We start from the raw sequence: 22,413 nt of genomic DNA, 5'->3' as shown, positions 1-22,413 counted from the left end.
TTGGAAAATTGAAATAGTATTAAATTTTAAACACTTACGATTATATTTCTTCACAACATACCCCCTACCCGTGATAACCAATGCATCATTTCTGTGAGCATGTTTCTAGACCCCCACCATTTTTATTTGCTCTTTTTACTTAAAAACTCTAGAGATTTTTTTCACATCTGTACTTTCCACCTCTTTAATTCGTTTTTTTTTTACATTTCTTTTCTCTTTGTAGATACATTTTTTTTTCTTTTCAATTTTTTATTTAAATTCTAGTTAATATACAGTGCAATATTGGTTTCAGGAGTAAAATTCAGTGGTTCATCACTTACAACACCCAGTAATCATCATAACAAGTGCCCTCCTTAATATCCATCCCCCATCTGGCCCATCCCCCACCCACATCCATCCATCAACTCTCAGTTTGTTTGCACTGGTTAAGAGTCTTTTGTGGGGTTTTTTTTTCCCTCCATCCTTTTTCCCCCCTTCCATATGTTCTTCTGTTTGTTTCTTAAATTCCACATATGAGTGAAATCATGGTATTTGTCTTTCTCTATCTGACTTCTTTTCCTTAGCATAATACACACTAGCTCCATCCCTGTCATTGCAACTTAATTCATTTTAATACTGCATAGTATATCATAATTTCACACACCACAATTTATTTAACCTTTTCCAAAATAGTGGAAATTTACACTGTTTCTAATTATTCTAAGTAACAATATTGCAAAGAACATCATATATATGAGCATCTTTGCACACATTTATTTCTGAGGAATTCATTCCTATAAGCAGAATTGCAGAACAAAGGGTATAAGCATTTTCAAGTTTGATTAATATTGTCAATATGATTCCAAAAAGGTTGTACCAGTTTACATTTTCTTTATTTAAAAGACAAAAAGTTTTCTTTCTCATAGCCCCATGCCTTAAGTTCAGTAGTAAAATATAAATGTGAAGTCAATCTGAAACTCACTGTCCATATTACTAACAATAACTCTGAAAAGTCTCCAATGTAAAGATAATGTACCTGATTAAATGAAAAAAACTGTATGACATTTCCTAAATACTTAATATCCCATTTTGCAAAAGAAGGCTAGATAGAAGGAAACAGCTCACAACGGAAACCAAGGTAAAACCCTTCTGTTTCCATTGCCTCTTGGTCATAAGTTCAGAAGACTTTTCACTGATTTAGCTCCCTAGGTTTGTGAGTCCTTCTGATTCAAAACAGTGGACAGAATGGGATTTAGGTCTTCTAGGACCACTTTTAGAATCCTGGCTATTCCCATAGTCCATATGGCATGGGAAAACCATGGCCTTCGATAATCTTAGCAAAAGTTTCTGAGTTTCCAGAATGATGGGATATCATCCACATGACCTAGCTTGTCATGAGAACTTTATGTTCTATATAGTAGCTTTTTGCTGGTAGAGAGAATAACATGTTCTCAATTTGCTAAATGCTCTCTTCTTTTGAAAAGTAAGCAGTTACAATAACTTAATTTATAAATTTTCTAAGATTTTACTTCTTTATGTTTTTATTCTGATTTGTCTAAGAAATTCCCCTGAAACACCTTCACTGAGAATACACACACACACACGCACACACACACACACACACACACACAATTATTGTTTGGACGAAATGTAACCTTGGAACATTTTGCTGTAAGGCATTCCAGTATGCAATTATAGTTAATATTTAACTAATATTACCCTATTCATGTTTACAGGTAAGGCTTCCTAAGACATACAATACAAAGATGCCAGTATAGGTTAGAAATAAGATCACCCATTAGGTGAATCTGGAAGGTGGACATTTTAATGAAGACAAATGACAAAATTATATGATAAAGACAAAAATTATAATCATTAACATGTATTCCTTAAAACTGAAACATCTGAAATTGTACTGAGGGGAAAAATCCCTAACTTAAAATGTTACATATTGTATGATCCCATTCATGTATAATATCCTCAAAATGAAAAAATATAGAGATAGAGAACAGATTAGGAACAGGGTGAGAGGGTATAGGACGACAAGAGGAGGGATGTGATTATAATGGAGTAGCAAGGGGATGTTTGTGGTGATACGATAGTTTTGTATCTTGATTATAGGACTGGTTATACAAGTCTACACCTGATAAAATTGCACAGAATTTTTAGATACACACAAGTGCATATAAAACTGGCAAAATCTGGGGGTGCCTGTGTGGCTCAGTGGGTTAAAGCCTGTGCCTTTGGCTCAGGTCATGATCTCAGGATCCTGAGATCAAGCCCTGCGTCGGGCTCTCTGTTCAGCAGGGAGCCTGCTTCCCTTCCTTTCTCTCTGCCTGCCTCTCTGCCTACTTGTGATCTCTGTCTGTCAAATAAATAAAATCTTAAAGAAAAAAACTGGCAAAATCTGAATAAGATTTGTGGATGTTACTGATGTCAATTTCATGGTTTTGTTACATATAAGATGTTACCATTGTAGGAAAGCAGGTAAGAGTACACAGGACCTCTTTGTACGGCCTTTTAAACTTAATATGAATCTATAATTATTTCAAAATAAAAGAAATCTTGCAGAATGTTCCCTTAACCCTTGTTATTTTTCAATAGTCAAGCAAATCAAACTTCAAAAGCTTAAGAAAACTGTGTGGGAGGGGCACCTGGTGGCTCAGTGCCTTCTGCTTGGGTCATGGTCTCACGGTCCTGGGATCAAGCCCTGCATAGGGCTCTCTGCTCAGCAGGGTGCCTGCTTCCCCCCTCTCTCTGCCTGCCTCTCTGCCTGCCTCTCTGCCTGCTTGTGATCTGTCTCTGACAAACAAAGAAAAAGAAAGAAAGAAAGGAAAGGAAAGGAAACTGTGTAGGAGTATAATTCATATTTTCAGGCTGCATCACCTTGGTAATCAAACTGGGTTATAATAGCTTACACACACTGAGTCTGACAGACTGCCCAATCTGTTGAATTATGAGCCTTACTTTAAAGTCCTTCCTGTCTGAGGAGAAGGCTTGAAAGTGTCTCCTCCTGACCTCTCCACCACTATGTCATGTCCATTCTCCTCAACCTGTGCCTGGCCCTGACATAATCATCTCCACATGATGATCCTGACATGACCAATTGCCTGATTCAGAGGACTCCAGTGTTTGCATGGAAAGTGCTGTCATCTAACACTGTCCTCCAGCCCATGTCAAAGTTGCACTGAATTTTCCAGAGCACTTTCTGAAAAGGGGGGAATTCCTTTCCCCTTTTTGTCATAGTATATCACCAGGGTCCCATTGTCCCTCAAAGTTTTTAATAAAACAGCACTTTCCATTTCTATTCACAGAAAATCCTTTAGGATTTAGACATGAGTTTGTGGGGTTAGGCTAGAGAATCATCTAAATGATCATCACTTCAGTGCTGCAAGTGTCATCATTCCCCTAAGCACTGACATTTTGTCCTTAAAACTGGAGCACATGACTCTCTACCCTGAAGGTGGGTTCTTAAACTAGGAGATTCCTTGACCCCACTTAGAAGCAGATCTCTTGGAAATAGAGGTCAACACACCTCTTTCAGGTACATTTAAGTATATTTGTTCCTGTTTATTTTCAAGCTGAGACCCCCTACTCCCACAAAAAGAATTCCATTCACCAAATTTAGTTATCAAATAACTAGGAAAAGGACACTGAGTTAAGCAAAGGAGTACCTCTGCCTACTGAAGAAAATGAACAATAGTGTGTCATGGTTAAGAATGTGATCTAGAAAAAAAAAAAGAATGTGATCTAGAGGGGCGCCTGGGTGGCTCAGTGGATTAAGCCGCTGCCTTCAGCTCAGGTCATGATCTTGGGGTCCTGGGATAGAGCCCCACATCGGGCTCTCTGCTCCGCGGGGAGCCTGCTTCCTCCTCTCTCTCTGCCTGCCTCTCTGCCTACTTGTAATCTCTCTGTCAGATAAATAAATAAAATCTTAAAAAAAAAAAAAAAGAATGTGATCTAGAGCCAGATTTCCTCATTTAGAATCTTAAATCTTCACGAAGTCTGTGTAGCATTGCATTGCACTGGCCCCGCTCCTAGTAGAGCCAAATTCCCCAGCCATTGCCATCCACGGTGGGATGCTCCGGGAGGAGAAGCTTTCTCAGTACCAGCAGTTTATAAAGGTTTTTTTCAGTGACGAATTCTTGCGGCGACCAACCCTTCGGCTGAGGTGTGGACATTAAGCTGGTGAACGTTGCTTTTAACAATGGCATGCCTGAGGATTCCGACACCTGGCTGCGTTACGTGGTCAAAGCAGGCCACTTTGGTACCATGGGCTTGGCCATCATGTTTGTGTCAGATGAGAATGATGCAGAGATCCTAAATGATGTGCAGGATCGCTTTGAGATCAAAATTAGTAAGCTGCCTCTTGGATAGACATCTCCTCATACAACGAACAGACGCAGTACAGGACTAGCCCACCCATTCTGGAATGTGCAGTCTGTCGCTCTTCAAGAGACAACACCAGGTATGGGCGTGAAGGAGACACTGCTGCCACCTATCCCCAAACCTCGCCCAATAGCTTCTCTCTGGCGTTACCACACTTCTACCCTCCCATTTCCTAACTTGTGTATTAAGTTTCTAACACATTATAGACCAGCACTTGCTAAAAGGGTAAAGCAGGATAAGTTACTTAACCTCCCTATGCCTCAGCTTCTTGAACTGTAAAGAAGGGATAATGATAGTACTTACAGATTTTTGGGAAGGTTTAAATTAATAAAAGTACCTAAAATGATGTTTGGCCTATGGTAACGCTCAATATGTTTACAGTTATTAATAATTATTACTTTGTAATACGATTATGGGCTTACAAAGCAGCAGAATTCCTGGAGAATGTAATTTGAGAATCATTTATTTATCATTTTATCATTAAGTGTGGACAGTGGAATGGTCCTGGTCTCTAAACTGTTACTAGTCCCTAAGAAGAAAAATACAGAATGAGAAAAAGTGTCTGAGAACTCGCAGCAGTTTGACAGAAATATTATTTCTGTTGAATCTAATAAAAAAATTGGATTAATATTCTGTCTTTGTTTCCTATTTCAATTTTTAGTTAATTTTATTATGGCTCTATGAAAGTATTACTCCACAAAGGATTGGAAGTTTTTTGAAAAAGATGGTCCTTCACCACAATTTTAGAAGCACTAGTCCACTATTTCTCAGTTATATGGATCCATTTTTTTTAAAAGTTTCAATTTTTCATTCTCTTATAAGTAATACATGAATATGCTGTCTATTTGAGTGTTGTTTTGTTTTTTTAAACTTTTACTGTGAAAATTTCAAACATATAAATAAATGGAAGTAGTTTAATGACCCCTAACTACCAATCACTGATAATTTTAAATCACTGAAAATTTAAAAATTATCAGTATAGATCACTAATGCTCAAACTTTAATATGCATCAGAATCACTTGGAGGACTTGTTAAACAGAAATTGATTATTTCTGATTCAGGGATGAGGCCGAAAATTTTGCATTTCTAGCAGATTCCTACTAAAGTTTGCCTAAGAGGCAAGCTTTGAGAATCATTGATGTAAAGGGGTGAGATTTTTCTGCAATCCCTATGCCAAGCATTGGACCCCTTAGCTTAAAGCATGTGTTTCTTGCTAAACACATATGGGTAGAATATTCCTAGTAACTCCTCTCTTCTAACCTGAGCTCACAGAATATGTTTTCAGACTTACCCTTAAGTAAGTTCTCATTTCTTGAGAACTGATAATGGGTTTTTCCCCTTGCCCCTCTTTATATTCTTGCTTCTTTTTTCCTTTTTCTCATAAGTAACCCAAGTAATTGTCTATAAAGTTATCTTTCACTTGTTTTCTGATATAGGTGATACTCAGAATATTTAGTTACTGGTACTAAAAGGGCACCACCTATTTGAAACAGATGTCCTTAAACAACTAGTAAAACCAAACTCTTGTATATTAGCTAAATACTTGAATAATATAACTTCGCTACAGGGGGCTATGTGACAATGACTCAATTGTATCATATAACTTTCTATATACCTTCATTTTTTAACATGCCATGATATCATTTGTCCACTGTCTGAATCAAATTCATCACCTACATACCAAGCCTCTCTGTTCTTTTCTCATTAGCCCAACACAGTTAAAAGTAACACTAATGGATGAGGAATCAAATATAAGTACAAATGTAGACACTAAATTTACATGACAGCACTTGGTTATAAGATAGTTATCCACATGATCTAGAGTGTAATTACCTAACATTTTAGATATATAAACAACAAATGTGAAAAATTGAAACATTCTTGCAGAAAACCCTCAGACTTCCATCAATGTATTCAGAGGCCCATTTAAGAAACATTTGCCTTGGGGTGCCTGGGTGGCTCAGTGGGTTAAGCCTTTGCCTTCGGCTCAGGTCCTGATCTCAGGGTCCTAGGATCCAGCCCTCCGTCAGGCTCTCTGCTCAGTGGGGAGCCTGCGGGGAGCCTGCTTCCCTCTCTCTCTCTCTGCCTGCTTGTGATCTCTCTCTCTTTCTGTCAAATAAATAAAGAAAATCTTTTTTAAAAAAAGAAACATTTGCCTGGAGCAGTTTCTCAAACTTCAGTCTTTCAATACCAGTTCAATGATTCTTTCTCTGTCCATGAACCATCTTTACTTTTGTTTACTTAACATTTTTCTTAAAATCACTTCACTTCTTTTACTTTTTTTCAAAGGAAATTTTATATCTCTGTCATAAATGGAAAGCCAGCATCACTTGCCATAAGAGACCATCATAAATAAAAAGATACAATGAAAACAGAAAATGTTATTAAATTCTAGCTAGTTACTATTATTTGGCTCTTGGCCAAAAGCCTATCTCTCTTTTGGTAAAAATTTTAGCAAGTATTGGTGTAAAAGGCATACTAGCACAAAAAGAATAGTGTTCTTCTATTTCCAGCTTTATAAAAAATTCATCAGGTAGATATTGAACTTAATGTATCAAGTAGATCTTGATGGCTAATATATGATCATAAGGTTATTATACACTTTTTCTTTTTTATTTTTTTTTTTTTAATTTGTTATTTTGGAGAGAGAGAACAGGGAGGAGGGACAAAGGTTGAGGGAGAGAGAGGATCTCAAGCAGACTTCCTGCTGAGCACAGAGCATGATGCAGGGCTTGATCTCACAACCCTGAGATCATGACCTAAGCTGAAATCAAGAGTTGGACACTTAACTAACTGAGCCATCCAGGCGCCCCTTTCCTTTTTTCTTTTAATGGAAAAGTGTCATCAATTTTCTCATGTCAATACATTCTTGCATTCACAGAATAAAATATACTTTGTCAAGGTATTTTTAAATACATTAATATATTTGTTAATACTTTTATTACTGTTTTAATATCTCTTAATAAATGAAATTGCTTTAGAGTTTTTGTGATCGGTACGGTTTTGGTATCTGAATTATGGCAACTTCCTCTGGTAAATTAGAAGATCTAGTTTTAATTCCACAAGTGGTTATCTTTAAACTTTAAATAATATACTTAGGGGCACCAGGGTGGCTCAGTGGATTAAAGCCTCTGCCTTCGGCTCAGGTCATGATCCCAGGGTCCTGGGATCGAACTCTGCATCAGGCTCTCTGCTTGGCAGGGAGCCTGCTTCCCTTCCTCAAATAAATAATCTTTTAAAAATATAAATAAATAAATAATATACTTAAATCATCAGCTCAGAAACAAAAATGTTATTTATTGACTCCACTCTGAGAAATGAACAAATTAGCCCTCACCCTAACTCTCATGACTTTCGTTATAGTCAGTTTTGTCAGAGTATTATCATTTTCACATTATGTAAAATTTCTATTAAGAATTATAACTGTCACATTAAACTGAATATTCACATCTACGTGAATTAATAGTTTTTTAATTAATCTTTCCATTAGAATTATATCTTCAATAATATTTTTAGAAGGTACCATGTTTCCTGAGTCCTTATGAATCTATTACTTGTCTACAGGAGCCCTAAGATTTTAAAACTTTTAAAGTAAACTTTATTTTTTAGAGCAGTTTTAGGTTTACAGAAAACTTTGAAAACAGTACAGAGTTCTTACAGGTCCTACACCTAGTTTTTGCTATTATTATCTTACATGGGAGGGTGGATTAGTCATAATTAATGAACCAATACTGATACACTGTTATTAACTAAAGACCACACTTCATTAAGATTTCCTTAGTTTTCACCTAATGTTTTTCTGCTTCAGGATTTGATCCAAGACACATTACATTTAGTAATCATGTCCTATTAGGATCCTCTGGGCTGTGACAGTTTCTTAGACTTTCCTTGTTTTTGATGACCTTGATTGTTATGAGGAGTATTCATCAGGTATTTTGTGCAATGTCCTCCAGCATGGATTTGTCTGGTGTTTCTGGTTTGTTTATTTTTTTATCATGGTTAAACTAGGGTTATAAGTTTTTGAGAGAGAGACCACAGAGATAAAGTGCCATTTTCATCATGCCATATCAAAGGTCCATATTATTGGGGCACCTAACTGGCGCAGTCATGGAGCATGTGACTTTTGATCTCAGGTTCTAAATTTGAGCCCCACGTTGGGTGTAGAGATTACTTACCAATAAAATCTTAAAATCTTTAGGGGTGCCTGGGTGGCTCAGTTGGTTAAGCGTCCAACTCTGGTTTCAGCTCAGGTCATGATCTTAGGGTGGTGGGATCAAGCCCCACGTCAGGCTCCATGCTTAGCGCAGTCTCCTTGAGATTCTCTCCCTCCTTGCATTCCTTCTCTCTCTCTCTCAAATAAATAAAATCTTAAAATATAAAATAAAATAAAATCTTTTTAAAAAGAACATGTATTATCAACATGACGTACCACAATTGATACTAACTTTGATCATTTTTTTTAAAGATTTTATTTATTTATTTGACAGAGAGAGATCACAAGTAGACAGAGAGGCAGGCAGAGAGAGAGAGAGGGAAGCAGGCCCCCCGCTGAGCAGAGAGCCCGATGCGGGACTCGATCCCAGGACCCTGAGATCATGACCTGAGCCAAAGGCAGCGGCTTAACCCACTGAGCCACCCAGGCGCCCCTAACTTTGATCATTTAACTGAGATGTTTGTCAGCTTTCTTTGCTGTAAAGTCATTCCACGCCCCCCTTTCCTACTGAACGCTAGGAGATGTCACTGTATACAGCCCATACTTAAGGAATGGGAAGTTTCACCTTCTTCAGGGGGCAGTATTTACATAAACTATTTGGAATTCTTCTACATAGGAAATTTGTTCTTTCCCTTTATTTATTTATTCAATCATATAATTATATCAGTAAAGACTCAAATATTTATTTTATACTTTGGTTACAACCACTTTATTTTGTTGCCCAGATTTTTCCAGCTTTAGCCATTGGGAGGTCTTTCAGTTGACTTCTATGCTCCTTTGACATACCTCCTTCAATGTGAGTCTTCTGGTTTTGTTCTCATTTTTCAGCACTTCCTAACTTTCTGTCACTATAAGATGTTCCAGGCTCATCTTATAAATGTTCTACTCTAGTTGAAGAATTGGTTATTTGTCCAAGGAATGCTGATTCTTTTGATTAGAGTAGAGTATTAGAAATCAAATCTAAGGGGGCACCTGGCTGGTTCAGTCAGAAGAACATGCAACTCTTGATCTTGGGTTGTAAGTTTGAACTGCCACATTGGGTATAGAGATTACTTTAAATCTTAAAAAAGGAAAGAAAAGAAATCTGATTTCTAGGTTCTCATTTCTATTGGTATTAAGATTGATTTTTTTTTAGTTCGGGAGTTTCATCCTAGAATGTTATAGGATTTTTATCTTATAGTCAGTATTTATTTACTCTGCTCAATTTATTTGGATCAACAGTTGCAGATCCGTCTGTTAACTGATCTGTCTGTTACTGTTAACTTTTCAGCTATCCTTCACTTTCCAGTTTCAGTTATAAGTCCGGAAACTGAGCTCTGGAAAATCAAAATGTATGCTACATTTTCTCTTCTTCGGTTCTACCTTCCTTGCCATCTGAGAATGGATGCCAAGGTGGCCTTAATTTTTCCATGGTCCATCCATGTCCCTAATGTTTATTTCTTCAAGTTTCAGATTACTCTTGGACCTTTATAGCTATCTCATTTACCTTCTCAAAATGGCACTGAGTTTCTATTTAGAGGAAATGCTTATTAAATCTCATTTCCTTAATTTGGGTACAATTTGGAAGGTATTCTTCATAGTCTGTGGTAGGATTATGGCAGTTCCCTAGTTTCATTAAACGTGAAATTTTCTTCTCTGGTTTTGGTTCATTTCTGTTCACTTTCCTACACTTCCCTCTTCCCTGGAAGTTATGTAACCATTAATGATTTTCATTTCACCAGCTCTTAACATGATTGTCCCTTACTTTATCTGTCCCTAACTGGTCAACTCACATGTGATTCACCTCAGCATTTTCAAAGGAGGAGGGAGGTGGAAAGAAATAGCAAAGAGTAGGGTAGCAGAGGAAAAGGGGCAACTCCCTTTTTCTTCTCCGTAACCTGTTATTTACAACTCTTCTTCCCTGAACTGAAGTTAGTCTACTATACTGAGTTGATTTACTTTTCCTGCTTTCATAGTCCATTTGTTTATAGCTATGTGAAGTTGATACACATTACAGATGCCTATAATATTGTAAAAGTTATTATTTTTTTTTTTAAGATTTCATGTATTTATTTGACACACAAAGAGAGCACAAGTGGGCAGAGCAGCAGGCAGAGGGAGAGGGAGAAGCAGGCTCTTTGCTGAACAGAGAGCCTGATGCGGGGGCTCAATCCCAGGACCCTGGAATTATGACCTGTGCCCACAGCAGCCACTTAACCAACTGAGCCCCAACATTGTAAAAGCTCTTTTGTGGGACAAAATAGTCCCTCCTTAGGCATCTGAGGACATACACCAATAGGAATTATAAATTTTATTTTGCAACTGGAACAAGCTCTTTACTCTGGCCACTAATTTAAACCCTCTCTAAATTTTTTGACATAACTGTTTAATGAAGAGCCAGATAGATTGTTTAGAGTATATTTTCTTTTTCCTCATTTGCCTTTTCTTGGAATATTAGCCTGTGCAAAAAGCAGATCATAGTCTATAAGATCAGTAGAAAGGTTCCTGGGATGCCAGACAACTGAATAGAGCTGTTGTTCTCCCTCCCCAATATGTTTCTAAAAAATGTTTTAACTGCAGATAATCCCACAGGGTGCACGAGGCAAATGTTCAAACTTGAACAGGCAAACAAGCAAAAAGTCAGTAGCAGAAAAACAAAACAAAAGAACAATCTGGAACACTTCTCTATGAAGATATGCTATTTAGGTAACTGGAAAAGCAAATCTCCCCATTCCCTCCCTCACTCACAGAGGTGGAGGATTACTTCTATCAGAAGATAATAAGTCCTCATATATCTTCTCTTCTCCTGGAAAAGTGGGAGTGTGAGACTCTAATCAAGAATTTAATTTAGTAGAGGGAGATAGTAGGATGACACCAACAAGAATTTACTTTGGCAGAGTTAACACATTTGGTAATTCCAAAGCTTGATCTTTGTGTATTAAAGTAGTGGCCATTAAGAGATAGATGGCTCCGGGCGCCTGGGTGGCTCAGTGGGTTAAAGCCTCTGCCTTCGGCTCAGATCATGATCCCAGGGTACTGCTCAGCGGGAGCCTGCTTCCTCCTCTCTCTCTGCCTGCCTCTCTGCCTACTTGAGATCTCTGTCTGTCAAATAAATAAATAAAATCTTTAAAAAAAAAAAAAAGAGATAGATGGCTCAATTATGGGCCTGATTCTTAAGGTAACTTTGAATGGGTTTTGTTTTAACTTGTTTTTTGAATGCCTTTTAGGCACAGTTTGAAGGCCTAAAGATAAAGAATTGACATTATTCTACAAAATAAAATACTATTTTTTTTTAAAGATTTTATTTACTTATTTGACAGACCGAGATCACAAGTCAGCAGAGAGGCAGGCAGATAGAGAAGGGGGGAGCAGGCTCCCTGCTGAGCAGAGAGCCGGATGCGGGGCTTGATCCCAGGGTCCTGAGATCGAGATCTGAGCCAAAGGCAGAGGCTTAACCCACTGAGCCACCCAGGCGCCCCTAAAATACGATCTTTATAGTGAGCAGGTATGAAGCCATGTTGATTATAGAAGAGTCAAGTTTCCTCTCACCTTGCAAAGACTATATATACTACTAGTAGAGTATTGTGTCACAGAATTAATGCCTGACTTTGGGAGCTGTGGGTGTGTTTGATACCAGGAAGAATTAGATGGAAATATCTCAAGGGAACTGGACTTAGAATACCCACACTCAACCCAGACTCTTTTGCTTAAGTCATATTTTAAAAAGAATGAATAATTCAGACTTGGAAAAATGTATGGCCTGAGAAAGGAGGATGGATCCTGACATAAGTAAGACCAACTCCTATGAGTGGAGGATGGGATTTCCTAAAAGCAATGGAGATATTAAAAAAAATTGTTTTTTAAGAACTCACAACCCTGGGCACCTGGATGGCTCAGTTAGTTAAGCGACTGCCTTTGGCTCAGGTAATGAACCTAGAGTTCCAGGATCGAGTCCCACGAGTCCCACGTTGGGCTCCCTGCTCGGCAGGGAGTCTGCTTCTCTCTCTGACCCTCAACCTTCTCATGCTCTCCCTGTCTCTCTCATTTTCTCTCTCTCTCACATAAATAAATAAAATCTAACAAAAACAAAAAAACACTCACAACCCTGAGATCAAGACCTGAGCTGAGATCAAGAGTCAAACACTTAACTAAGTCACCAGGTACCCCTAAAAGCAATTTTGAAGAAGGAAATTTGAACAGTATTGGTGCTCTTAGGGAGAAAAGCAGATACGAAAACAAGAAACAAAGCTAGAGATTTGGGTAAACTTCAGAGAGAACCTGCAATGGTTTATGTTCTTTTGATATTTTTGCCTTGAGATAGGGTATCATTTAAGAGTTAGGTCCAGATGCATATAACAGGAAACAAAAAATAATTACAGTGTCTTAAACTGGATAAAGATTAATTTCTTCGGCAAAAGTAGTCTAGAAGTAGTAGTTTCAGGGCTGTTATGACATTACATGTTCATCAGAGACCCAGTCTCCTTTTTATTATGTGAGCATATGGTTTTCATTCTTAAGATCACAAAATGGCTGGAATCTCTTTAAAGAAGCTTTCCCAGAAGTCCACTGCAATATCTTCCACTCATGTCTCATTAGCCATAATTTGGTAACATGGCCACTCCTAGTTACAAGGCAGGCTGAGAAATGCAGGCTTTTTTCTGAGCATACAGACACCTCCAGTAATCGATACTGTTGGTAAAAAGAAGCAGAGAATGCATTATAGGTAGGCAAATATCAGTCTCTGACATAGCGGTTATCCCATAAAGTATAAGGTTAATTGTTATATATCCATAATTATATTATATATATTATATATATTATATATATATTATATTATATTTATTATAATATATATAATACATATATAAGCATATATGTATATATGTATGTATAGTATGTATATATGCATGGACTTGTTTTATACACACACACACACACACACACACATATATAATTCCCTCACATTAGCCTCAAATCTTTGGTTAAGAGTTGTGTGCAGATAGTATAGTAAATAAACCAACAAGCAGGAAAGTGAAATAAGGCATGATCCACACACCTACATATCCATTCCACTCACGACTTGCAGTCATGCACGTGAGCTGTTGTCTACTGAGGGAACCCTTTCCTGGAATTCTAAAAGATGGCACCTGCAAAGTGAGGAAAACTCACAACATAACTTGGAGCAGTGGGAATACGAGAAGGCTAGGTGGAAAACTCAGAGGAGGGTACTGAAGGCTGCCTCCCAGCCCCAACCTTTCTTCCATGACTGTTACAGAAGAAAGCTCACCTTTGAAGGAGTCACAGGAAAGGGAAAGACCAATACCCCCTATGATGCCACATAAATGCAGCTGTTCCAAGCATCACATCCGGTATTAACATCTAGAAGAAAAGAGGCAACTTATTTTGTGGTCTCTTTCTTTTTAAAGATTGATTGAATGATTGATTGATTTTAGAAAGAGAGCACATGAGAGTGGGGGAGAAGCCAAGGGAGCGGGAGAAAGAGAATCACCAGGAGACTCCCCACTGAGGGCAGAGCCCAACACAGGGCTTGATCTCTTGATGCTGAGATCACGACCTGAGCCAAAAATCAAGAATCGGATACTCAAAAGACTAAGCCACCTTTCTCAGTCAAAAGACTAAGAAAATTTCTTAGCAGACCTCACATTTGCCAAAACTAGATAACATGTCCACGTCTTCTTTTTTTTTTTTTTAAGATTTTATTTATCCACTTGACGGAGAGAGAGAGAGAGATCACAGGTAGGCAGGGAAGCAGACAGAGAGAGGAGGAAGCAGGCTCTCCGAGGAGCAGAGAGTCAGATGTGGGGCTCGATCCCAGGACCCTGGGACCATGACCCGAGCCGAAGGCAGAAGCTTTAACCCACTGAGGTATCCAGGCGCCCCAACATGTCCACTTCTAATCAAAGTATGGGTGAGGGGAATGGGATTACACTGACTAGGGTCAGTGATTCTATCTTGACTGCATATTAGAACCACTTAAGGGACTTTAAAAAAAATACCACCTATGTGTATTCCATACCAACTTAATTAGAATATCTGGGAGTAAGACCCAGACATCAAAATTTTGAAAAGGTCCCCATGTGATTCCAATTTGCAAGCCAGGTTGAGAACTACCAGCCTACACCTTTGGGGCCACAACCAACAGCATTAGCCTTACCTGGAAACTCATTACAACTACAAAATCTTCAAGTCCACTGTCCAAGACCTAGTTTATCAGAAACACCGGAGGTCAGGCTCATTAATCTGTGTTTTACAAAGCTCTTCAGTTGATTCTGGTGCACATTAAAGTTTAAGAACCACTAGCCTAGACTAATCAATATTTTGTTCTAAACTGTATTCTAAACTTTTCTGAAGCATAGATGAGCAAAATTAGCAAGGACAAGGAGTTGAAAAGCATGGGCAGGCAAGGAATAGTCTCAGCTATAAGCATTTTCTTTCACTCTTTCCTTTAAAACAAACGTAAAACTTTTTAGTTTGACTTAAGTTCAAGCTTACAGTAAAGTTGTAAGCCAAAAAAAAAAAGAAGAAAAAAGAACTCTCATACCATCTTAACTCCAAATCACCAATTTTTTTTTAAAGATTTTATTTATTTATTTGGCAGAGAGAGATCACCAGTTGGCAGAGAGGCAGGCAGAGAGAGAGAGAGAGAGAGAGAGAGGGAAGCAGGCTCCCTGCTGAGCAGTGAGCCCAATGCAGGACTCGATCCCAGGACCCTGAGATCATGAACTGAGCCAAAGGCAGCGGCTTAACCCACTGAGCCACTCAGGCGCCCAAAATCACCAATTTTTAACATTTTCCCACATTTGTATTAGCGTACTCTCTCTCTCTCCATGCAACACACACACACACACACACACATACACACACTGGAGAGTAGGTATTAATTTCCTTTTATTCCTTAATACTGCATACTGGGAACATATACCTTCTCTTGCATAACCCCAGTAGTAAGCAAATTCAGGAAATTTATCATTGATGCAGTACTAAAATCTATGGTACATATTAAAATTTGTCAATTGTGCTATAGCAAATTTTCTTCTTCTGTATAGAATCTAGTCTAGGATCATGAGTTTCATTTAGTTGTAATGTCTTTTTTGGTTTTGTTTATTCTATTACAGCTCTTCAGCTTCTCATTTTCCTTTTTTTTTCTTTAAGATTTTATTTATTTATTTGACGGAGAAAGAGATCACAAGCAGGCAGAGAGAGAAGGGAGGAAGCAGGCTCCCTGCAGAGCAGAGAGCCCAATGCGGAGCTCAATCCCAGGACTCTGGGATCATGACCTGAGCCGAAGGCAGAGGCTTTAACCCACTGAGCCACCCAGGCGCCCCTCATTTTCCTTTGAATGACATTACATTTTTGATTTCTCATATACCTCTGTGATGGTGTAAACAACAAGGGTAATTTTGTCCTCCAGAGGACATTCAGCAATTTCTGGAGTGTCAAACTTGGAAGGGGTTGGATGGTTTGGATGGTAGTGTTGGTTGCACAACAATGTGAGTGTACTTTAAGGATACACTTAAACATGGTTAATATGAGGGCGCCTGGGTGGCTCAGTGGGTTAAGCCTCTGCCTTCGGCTCAGGTCATGATCTCAGGGTCCTGGGATCAAGTCCCGCATCAGGCTCTCTGCTTGGCAGGGAGCCTGCTTCCCTCTCTCTCTCTGCCTGCCTCTCTGCCTACTTGTGATCTCTGTCTGTCAAATAAATAAATAAAATCTTAAAAAAAAAAAAACCATGGTTAACATGGTAAATTTTATGTAATGTATTTTAACATACATACATGGGAGTGGGGGCTATCACATCTAAGAGGTACAGACTAGGAATTCTTTTTTTTTTTTTTTTAAGATTTTATTTATTTATTTGACAGACAGAGATCACAAGTAGGCAGGGAGGCAGGCAGAGAGAGAGGAAGAAGCAGGCTCTCCGTGGAGCAGAGCCTGATGTGGGGCTCAATCCCAGGACCCCGGGATCATGATCTGAGCCAAAGGCAGAGGCTTTAACCCACTGAGCCACCCAGGTGCCCCCAGACTAGGAATTCTGCTAAACATACTGCAATACATGTGACAGACTCCAACAACAAAGGATTATCCAACTCAAAAGATCAACGGTGGCAAGGTTGATAAGTACTGGAATAAGTTACAGCTGACTCTTGAACAATGAGGGGGTTGGGGCACTGATGCCCACATAATCAAAAATCTGTGTGTAACTTTTGACTCCCCCAAAACTTAACTATTAATAGCCTCCTGTTGACCAGAGCCTTACAATAACATCAACTGTCTATTAACACATATTTTGTAGGTTCCATGTATTATATACTGTATTCTTAAAATAAGCCAGAGAAAAGAAAATGTTACAAAAACCATAAGGAGGGCATCTGAGTGGCTCCGTTAGTTGGGTGTCTGCCTTTGGCTCAGGTTATGATCCCGGGCTACTGGGATTGAGTCCCGCAACAGGACAGAGCAGGGAGCCTGCTTCTCCCTTTGCTTCTGCCTCTCCCTTGCTCATGCTCTTTCTCTCCCTCAAATAAAGAAAGAAAATCTTAAAAAAAAAAAAAAAGAAAAAGAAAATCATAAGGCAGAGAAAATACATTTATAATACTATACTGTATTTCTCAAAAAAATCCATGTAAGGTGAACCCACATAGTTTAAACCAGTGTTGTTCAAGGATCAATTGTATCAATAACAACCTTGCTAAACTGTATTTGCATATCCATTGATCCAGTCTCATTTCTAGGAATGTATTTTGGAGAAAAATGAGTAATGAATAATTATGCATGCACAGAAGTTTTTATTGCAAGGCTGTTTATAATAGAGACAATGTTGAAACAATTAAAACTTCCATGACAAGTGAGAATGGTAAAATTTCAGTATAAAAGAAAACTACACACCTGTAAAAGAAAACTACACACCTGTTTTTAAAAAGTCAAATAGGGGTGCCTGGGTGGCTTAGTTCGTTAAGCATCTGACTCTTAATTTCAGCTCAGATCAAGATTTCAGGGTCCTGGGGTCCAGCCCTGCATCAGGCTCCAGGCTCTGCTTGAGATTCTCTCTCTCTCTCTCCCTCTGTCCCTCCCCCTGCTCATGCTCACTCTAAAATCTTTAAAATCTTTAAAAAACAAATAAATAACAAGTCAAGATAAACTTTTAGGTGTAAACTTGGAAAGATGTCTATAATATATTAAGGAAAACAAAAACAGTATCCAAAACAATTGGTATACATAATCTCCCCTAGGATTTACAAATAATGGAAACCTATATAAAATTTCAAAGTCTTAAAGGATACATGCCAAAATATTAACAATGATTATCTCCGAAGGATGGTATTAAGATGGAAATTTTCACTTTCTCTAGATTATTGTAGTCACGTATTATCAGGAAAATAAAGACATTAAAATACAGCATTGAGGTTAATATCCAACAGTTTACTAATAAAATAGTGACTGGGAATAATTCTTTGAGGAGCAAAAGGTACTGCTAGCAGTCCTATGGAGAAGATTTGGTACATTATCAGAAGAACTGCCATACCTTCAAAACCCCAGGGATTTCTTCCATTTAACTTGGACCAGGATGAGCTGTCTTGTGGGTGAAAGGAATCGAAAGTTTCAAGAGCTGTGACTTGAAAGCATCTGCATTGAAAGCATCTGCATTGTTTGTTGGCCTCTGACCATTTATTAGTAATTTTGTATCTGAAGAAGAAGCCTAGCATATCTTAAAAAGGAAAGTTGAAAAATCACAATGGTATGTAACAACACACTAACGGGGTGTTTTCCAAATAGTAGGTTATACCCATTAATGAGTCATCAAAAAATTTAGTAGGTTATGATCAACTTGATAGAATATAATAGATTCAATAAAATAGAAAACTCTGTCGGGGTGCCTGGGTGGCTCAGTGGATTGAGCCGTTGCCTTCGGCTCAGGTCATGATCTCAGGGTCCTGGGATCGAGCCCCGCGTCGGGCTCTCTGCTCCGCAGGGAGCCTGCTTCCTCCTCTCTCTCTGCCTGCCTCTCTGCCTACTTGTGATCTCTCTCTCTCTGTCAAATAAATAAATAAAATCTTTAAAAAATAATAAAATAAAATAGAAAACTCTGTGTACTGGGTCTAGATGAAAAAGAACTTTTTTTGTCGGGCATCTGGGTGGCTCAGTTGGTTCAGTGTCTGACTCTTGGTTTTGGCTCAGGTTATGACTTTGGTGTCATGAGATCAAGCCCTACATTAATCTCCATGCTCAGCAGGGAGTCTGCTTGAGATTCTCGCTCCCTCTGCCCATCCCTCTCTCTCTCTCAAATGAATAATCTTTAAGAAATTTCTTTATATGCGTGTGGCCAACAAACTTGAATGTTACTGCATTATATACTTTATTTTTTTTTAAGAGTTTATTTATTTATTTGACAGACAGAGATCACAAGTAGGCAGAGAGGCAGGCAGAGAGTGACAGGGAGGCAGGCTCCCCGCTGAGCAGAGAACCCAATGCGGGGCTGGATCCCAGGACCCCAGGATCATGATCTGAGCTGAAGGCAGAGGTTTTAACCCACTGAGCCACCCAGGCACCCCCATTATATACTTTAAAAAAAATATTCTTGAGATGCCTAGGTGGCTCAGTTCATTAAGCATCAGCTCTTGGTTTCAGTTCAGGTCATTATCTCAGGGGCCTGGGATCAAGCCCTGTGTGGGGCTCCCTGCTCAGCGGGGAGTCTGCTTGAGGATTCTCTCCCTCTTCCTCGGTCCCTCCTCTCTCTCGAAAAATAAAATAAATAAATCTTATATATACATATATATATATTCTTATGCAAGATAGAGTTAGAAGAGTCCTTATTTAACTTCAGATTAAAGTTGTTCTTGGTGTCATAACTTTTTTTTTTTTTAAGTTTTTTTATTCAAGTAATCTCTCCATCCAGCATGGAGCTTGAACTCTCAACCCCGAGATCAAGTGTCACATGCTTTTCTAACTGAGCCAGCCAGGCACCCCTCAATGTCATATCTTTTAATATTTCAACTTAAGTCTGCATTTTCAATTCCCCATGCATTTGAAAACTAGTTATTTTTTATTTTTAATAAATTTTATTTATTTGTTTAAGATTTTATTTATTTACTAGACAGAGAGCACAAGCATGGGAGAGGGAGAAGCAGGCTCCCTGCTGAGCAGTGAGTCGTAAGTGGGGCTTAATCCCAGGACCCTGGGATCAAGGCCATGAGCAGAAGACGGACACTTAACCAACTGAGCCACCTAGGTGACCCCAAAATTACTTTTTAATATTGGTAATACTAATTAATAATTAAATAACAAAATAAAAGGAATTAGAGTATCACATCTTGTTTTTAATGATGTGGTTTTTATAAAATACAAATTTTCATTAAGGAATTTAAAATTTAAAATATTTCTCCTTTATGGGAGTCCTGTAGAGAACTTTATGCTATTTTTGCCTTAATCCAACTCAGATTATAATAGTATAGTATAATGTTAATAAATTGACATTTTGCTTTATATAATTTTGAATTTTGAAAGAATAGTGCCATCTGGTGGTTCTTCTGAACATGTTTACATTTCTCTTGGGGATATGCCAAGGAGGAGGTGCAAAACTGTTTCCCAAAGTGACTATGCCTTTTTAAATTTCCACCAACAATATATGAGGGTTCCAATTCCTCCGCATCCTGGCCAACAATTGTTATTTTCCATATATTCTATTACAGCTATCCTAGTATGTATAAAGTAGAATCTCATTATAGCTTTTTTTTTTTTTTTTAAGATTAGATTTTTAAAAAAGATTTAAAGAGAGAGATACAGTGAGAGAGGGAACACAAGCAGGGGAAGTGGGAGAGGGAGAAGCAGGCTTCCCTCTGAGCAGAGCCCGATGTGGGGCTTGATCCCAGGATCCCGGGATCATGACAGGAGTCAAAGGCAGACACTTAATGACCGAGCCCCCAGGCACCCCTCATTATACTTTTGATTTGCAGTTCCCTAATAACTAATGTTGTTGGTCATCTTTTCGTGTGCTTGCTGACCACTTGCATATCTTCTTTGGAAAAATGTCTATTCAGATCCTTTGTTCACTTTTTTTTTTTTTTTTTTTTTTTTTTAAAGATTTTATTTATTTATTTGACGGAGAGAGAGATCACAAGCAGGCAGAGAGAGAGGAGGAAGCAGGCTCCCTGTGGAGCAGAGAGCCTGATGCGGGGCTCGATCCCAGGACCCTGAGATCATGACCTGAGCCGAAGGCAGCGGCTTAATCCACTGAGCCACCCAGGCGCCCCCTTTGTTCACTTTTTTAAAAAAGATATTTATTTATTTTAGAGAGGGGGGAGAGGATGAATGAGAGAGAGCAAATGTGTGTGCGAGTCGGAGAAGGAGCAGAGGGAAAAGGAAAGAGAATCCCAAGCTGATTGCAAGCTCCACCAGAGCCAGATATGGGGCTGGATCTCACCACCCTGAGATCATAACTTGAGCTGAAATGAGGAGTCAGAGGGCTAATCAAATGAGCCACCCAGGGACCCCTATTGACTTTTTAGTTGGTTTGTTCATCTTTTTGTTGCTGAGTTGTAAGAGTTCTTTATTCTGGATACTAGACCTTATTGGATATATCATTGCAAATATTTTCTCCCATTCTGTAGATAGTCTTTTCACTTTCTTGAGTGGAGAGTAAGCTTTTCATCTAACAGTCCCCATCAACACTCTTTTTGAAACACCCAGTATCTACAACAGTCTAATACATTGGCTACTCATTCCTCTCACATAGGCAGACCTTGTCTTTTTTTGTCCTGCTGTATGTGTACATACAGTGACCAGCATGCACTAGGTGCTACTATTTGTTGAATAAACAAATTCTTTTGGAGTCTCTAAGGACAGTATCATAGATCACCAATTCAAATGCCTATAGGAGACTGGCACAATATACATGATTAAATAGAACCAGTTAGGGCTTGCAGTAAAGGGAGTGCACACACCCCATCTTCAAGCTAGTTTAACTGGTCTTCCTGTAACCATCTCATTGTCCTGTCCTACCAATTCAAAACACATTTGAATGTGTTTTTTGTGTTCACGCCTCCCTAAAGATATGCCAATCTTCGGTTCATTAGGGTAGCTGAGTAATGTCAGGTATACCATGAAAAACAATACTAGAGTGCACTTGTGATGAGCACCTGCTGTCCTATGAAGTGTTGATTCACTATATTGTACATTTGAAACTATTATTACACTATGTGTTAACTGGAATTTAAATTAAAACTTAAAAAAAAAAATCCCACAGTACGAGATTCCAGAATTCACCTTATTCCTGCAGAGTTTGGGAGTTCCTTCGCTAACTATGCATTCTCCCCCAGGCTATTGATCCAGAATGAGGTCCGGGGGGCTTTAATCCAGATTCCTTGCTATAGTCGAATGCGATGCTGGACGGCGTCCGGCAGAAGGTATCCGCCGAGGAAAACTTATCCCTCGATGGGGCGCGTGCAGCCATACAGGGATCCAGGTTCGGGCCACGGAGTGGGAGAAGAAGAACCAAAGTACTTGCAGGTTAGGGCCTGCAGAGAAGCCTCACCCTAGCCCTCGAGACCCTAGTACTCAACTCAAACGACCGCCGTACCAGCCGAATAACGAAGCGCCGCGACGAGGGAACCTTCACACCGCGGGGAAAAGCATACATACGTAGTGGCTGACGCGCCTCCTACGCGGGACGCCGGCAGGAGACCTATTGTCACCGCAGAGAGCCGCGAAAGGGGTGGGGCGGAATTGCCTCTTTCCTAGCGCCTGCGCAGAGAACTGGATTCCCGGGGCCAGGCCGGGGAAGGTGGGAACTAGCGCCGAGCGCAGAGAGACCCACTGCGTGCGCAGGCGCACTCAGGGA

The 22,413-nt window shown here is 39.1% G+C and overlaps 1 long non-coding RNA gene across 1 annotated transcript; it reads right to left on the bottom strand.

Annotated features, from left to right (window-relative positions):
* Window positions 1–12,783: 12,783 nt before the first annotated feature.
* LOC123953469 lies at window positions 12,784–22,335 on the bottom strand. The gene is made up of 3 exons (XR_006820875.1): window positions 21,840–22,335; window positions 13,849–13,940; window positions 12,784–13,250 (listed from the first exon to the last, which is right to left on the bottom strand). It is a non-coding gene; the product is annotated as an uncharacterized LOC123953469 (long non-coding RNA).
* Window positions 22,336–22,413: the final 78 nt, after the last annotated feature.

This window comes from Meles meles, chromosome 11 (assembly GCF_922984935.1).
Source record: "Meles meles chromosome 11, mMelMel3.1 paternal haplotype, whole genome shotgun sequence".
Lineage (NCBI taxonomy): Eukaryota > Metazoa > Chordata > Mammalia > Carnivora > Mustelidae > Meles > Meles meles.
The sequence above is the reverse complement of the archived record's forward strand: the minus strand, read 5'-3'. Positions and strand labels throughout refer to the sequence as shown.